General features: G+C 53.1%; 1 non-coding gene across 1 annotated transcript; it reads left to right on the forward strand.

The window, feature by feature from the left end:
• Window positions 1-807: 807 nt before the first annotated feature.
• TRNAT-UGU (transfer RNA threonine (anticodon UGU)) lies at window positions 808-876 on the forward strand. Its single transcript has one exon. It is a non-coding gene; the product is annotated as a tRNA-Thr (tRNA).
• The last annotated feature ends 3,643 nt before the right edge of the window (window positions 877-4,519 follow it).

The raw sequence follows: 4,519 nt of genomic DNA on the forward strand, positions 1-4,519 counted from the left end.
TCATTCATTTATTTATTTATTTGTCAAATTTGCACGCTGCCCCAAACTTCCGTCTCTGGGCAGTTACCATCAGTAGATGGTAGCGACTGATCAGGCACGGAGCCTGACCGCCAGCGGCCAGTGTCTGGCCACGGCGGCAGCCCCTCTCACCCCGCCCCCTGCATCTGACAGGGAAGAGCCACTCCTGGCTGCGCCACAAATGCAGCGACCATTTAACTCCCAAACGGGGGCAACACAGTCCCTGCTCGGGAGCTAAACCAGAACCCCCGTGTCTGAAGTCAGAAGCGGGGGGGCGTGTCGAGGCCACAAGGTGCGGCCCCTGATTGGCGGTGGCCCGAGTTCTTTGAACCCGTTCGCCCAATGGTGGCTCCGCCCCTGCTGCTGATCTAGAAGAAGAGGCCTATCAGATTAGACCAAAATTCTTTCTAGCTAGCCCAGTCTTCTGTTTCCAACAACGGGTGCTGGCCAGATACCTCCAGGCAAGCTAAACTCACAAGCACAGCATAAAGATGACGGCAACTGCCCTCCCCTGGTGTTTATCCCGGCACCTGCTACTCATGGATAGGCTTCTCCTGTACATGGAGGTTCCACTGGGGTATGATGGCAGCTGTCCTTTGGTCATGTGTCCTTGTGAGTGTAGCAGAGGAGAGCCCAAAACCCGGGGAGGGGGAGGTTTCAGCGGAGCACACACTTTCCGTGCGCACAGTTCAAAATCATCTCAGACAGTGAAAGCAGGGAAAGAGCTCTATAGAAGGCCTTGGAGACTCACTGCCACTTGGCCTGGACAATGTTGAGTTCAATTGATAGGGTGTGGCTCAGAGGTGGAGCATCTGCTTTGTACGCAGAAGGTCCCAGGTTCAATCCCTGGCAGCATCTCCAGGTAGGCCTGAGAAAGACCCCTGCCTGAAAGCTGGGAGAGCTGCTGCCAGTCAGTGTAGACAAGACTGAGCTAGATGGACCAAGCGCCTGACTCAGGAGCAGGGGGCTTCATATGGACCTAATTTATTCATTTCTATGTCCGTTTCTTGCTGTGGAAAGGACTGGACTTAATCAACTGCACTTGCTGTTCTGTAATGAACAATGGGAACCTTTTCGCAACGTGACAATGTATTTTGATAGAACAAAATGGAATAAGGTAACACCTTTTAGACTGATGTTTTAGTACATGAACGTTTGTGGGTCATTATAACCTACTTCTTCAGATGTAAGATGGAAGCAAGGATAGTCAGTTACATCCATTGGTGTGTTTTGATACTTATTCTTTGAAAAAGCAGCACAGAAGTAAACAAAATAACATACATATTTTAAAGTTCTCGCAGTCTGGTGGTCGTTTTTGGTCTTTCTTTTACGCCCTCAGCTGCCTTGAGCATTCTGTTCAGCCTGGAAAGGCAGAGGAGGGTGTTTTTTAAAAGAGATACATCTGTTTAATAATGTCATTGTCTCTCCCTGAAACCCTGGAAAGCTGCTGCCAGTCAGTGTAGACAAGACTGAGCTAGGTGGACCAAAGGCCTTACTCAGTAGAAGGCAGCTTCATAAGTCTGACCCTGTATAAGGTAGCTTCAGATGTTTGTATGTCCCAGTCTTTTTAAAAGGCTGCCTAAACCCGTGGCCACTGCCGCATCCTGTGGCTTTGAGTTCCACGAGTTAACAGGCCATTGTGAGGAGGACTGACTGGAAATCGGGTTATGGGAGTGAGGGGCATGAGCCTCTTCCCTCTCCCCACTTCTTCCACACCATGTACCGTGTCATAAACCTCTACCACATCCCCCCACTCCGTCACCTAAACTAAAAGGCCCCCAAAGTGTTTTGCCTTTGCTTGTAGGGAAATGTTGGAATCCCACTCCTTGTTTCAACGAGGCTGCCTCGGTCCGATGCGGGAAGCCCTGAGAATGCAGAACGAAGCGCTCCGATCCCTGCCTACGCGGCCAGCCAACAGGTGTGCAAAGGCACTGCAGAGCCATACCGCAGGGCCAAATCCTGCCTGCTTCTCATCTCCTGTCCCAGGCGGGGAGTCCCTGGGGCTATCAAAGCGCCCCCCGAGGGGCACCACGCGGGATTTTCCGCACCGTCTTTCACCACGGAGACCACAAGCCGCTCTCTTCCCAAGGCACCGCTCATGGACACGGGCCGGATCCAGGGCATCGGCAAACAGCGCTGTTCTTCTGGATCTCTCCCTCTGTCTCCTCCCATGGGTCCAGGGGGGTCAGAGCGGACGCATCTCCTCAGCGCCCCCTGCTGGCCCTTACGGAACTTCGCCCGGCGGTTTTTGAACCACACCTATGCAGGGAAACAAGACACTTTTTTAAAAAAAGTGGTATAGTCCTCCTTGGGACTGTACCACTTCCAAATGCAAGCGGGACAGTTCCACGTTTGGATGTTCAACCAGCATTCGAACAAAAACAAACAAAAAAGCCCTGCTCTATACAAAACGAGGGCATTCTGCACCGCGTTAGACGTGCCCCCAAAGGCTCTTATTAACTAGGGACATACCATGGTATTTTTTTAGCCTGCCTCTGATAAAAAGCCCTTCATCTGTAGGGCAGCATCTTCATGTAGGCCTGCCTGGGAAAGACTGGTGGGCCGCAGTGTGGGACAGGATGCTGGGCGAGATAGGCCTTGGGCCTGACCCAGCAGGGCTCTCCTTATGTTCTTAGAACTCGGAGAAACGCTGCCAGTCCGAGCAGTGGACTATGTGGACCAAGGGTCTGACTCTGTATACAGCACCTTTGTAGCTCACTCTGGCTTTGCATGCAGATGGTCCCAGGTTCAGTCCCAGGCAGCATCTTCAGCTAGGGCGGGGAAAGACCCTGGCTTGAGACCTTGGAAGGTTGCTGCCGGTCAGAGCAAACACTGATGAAGCTAGCAGTCACGGAGCCAGCCGTACAGTGGCCTGGGCCCGGTCCTGCCCCGCTCGGCGGCCCCCTCCACATATGCCCGTGCGCGTGACGTCACGCGCACAGGAACGTGGCTCGGAGCCCAGAGCAAACTCTCCGTCTGTTATTTCAGGCAGCGCCGGCGGCTGCCTGATATGACGAGCTGAGAGCTCACTCGGGCTCTTGGCAGCCCAGGCCACGCCCCTTTGCATTTGACATCATGCACAAAGGGGGCGTGGCCCGGGCTGCCAAGAGCCCAAGCAAGCTCTCACTTCATCATTTCAGGCAGTGCCAGGTGCCTGATAGGATGTTTTCCCCTATCTCTCCCTCTAGAGAGGGAGAGAAAGGGGGAAATGTCCTATCCGGCATCCAGTGCTGCCTGAAACAACCAACCAAGAATTCGCCCGGGCTCTCAGCAGCCTGGGCGAGGGAGGGGGGAGTTCGCTCTGGGCTCCTCTGCAGCCCGGGCCATGGGGCTTCGGCGGTCCTTTTCATTGGCGGCCCGGGTTCTTTGAACCCATTGGCACAATGGTGGGGACACCCCTGAGAGCTAGGCTCAATTCTGAGCTAGAACCAAGGGTCTAAGGCCACTAGCTTGGATGGGCTTCAACAAGGCCATTCAAGTGACTTAGACATATTTAAATGGGGGTTTAGATAAATTCATGGAGGACAGGTCTATCCATGGCCACTAGTCTGGTGGCTACGGGCCCCCTCCAGCCTCAGAGGCAAGATGCCTCTTAATATCAGTTGCAGGAGAGCAACAGCAGGAGAGAGGGCATGCCCTCACCTCTTGCCTGTGGGCTTCCCAGAGGCAGCTGATGGGCCACTGAGTGTGTGAAACAGGGTGCTGGACTAGAGAGGCCTTGATCCAGCAGGGCTCTTCTTAGCTCCCTGTGAGCATAGAACCCTTCTTCCACGACTCCTGGGCCCCTGCTGCTCTTTTATCCCTAGCCAGGGAATCAGTGCCCCAGATATTACCTGGATCCGAGCCTCGGGCAGATTGACGAATCCAGCCAGGCGTTCCCTGGTGTCCACATCTGGGTAATGGTTCCGTTCAAAGGTGCTCTCCAGAGCCTCCAGTTGCTGCTCTGTGAACGCCGTCCGGCTCCGGCGTCGTTTCTGGGGTAGATTGCAGTGAAGTTCTAGCAAGAGTTCTGGGGGGGGGGGCAGGTATGTGTGTGTTTCAGGGAGGGAAGTGTTGGAGAGAGATGGAAGCCAAAGAGAGAGGGGATTAAAACGTTTCTTCGGGACCAAAAGGAAGGCTTCAAAAATATTTCTGGAAACATGAAAACAGACGTGAAATGTCAGCTCTCTGAATGGTGCTGATATTTCACCTCTGTTTTTATGTGTCCAGAAATGTTCCATTATAATGCCCTTATACAAAATGATGGTGCGGCCACATCTGGAGTACTGCGTACAATTGTGGTCACCACATCTGAAAAAGGATATTGCAGAACTGGAAAAGGTGCAGAAGAGGGCAACCAAGATGATCAGGGGCCTGGAGCACCTTCCTTATGAGGCAAGGCTACAACACTTGGGGCTTTTTAGTTTGGAAAAGAAGCAACTAAGGGGAGACCTGATAGAGGTCTATAAAATCATGCATGGAGTGGAGAAAGTGGATAGAGAGAAATTCTTCTCCCTCTCCC

The sequence above is a fragment of the Hemicordylus capensis genome, chromosome 2 (genome assembly GCF_027244095.1).
Source record: "Hemicordylus capensis ecotype Gifberg chromosome 2, rHemCap1.1.pri, whole genome shotgun sequence".
NCBI lineage: Eukaryota > Metazoa > Chordata > Lepidosauria > Squamata > Cordylidae > Hemicordylus > Hemicordylus capensis.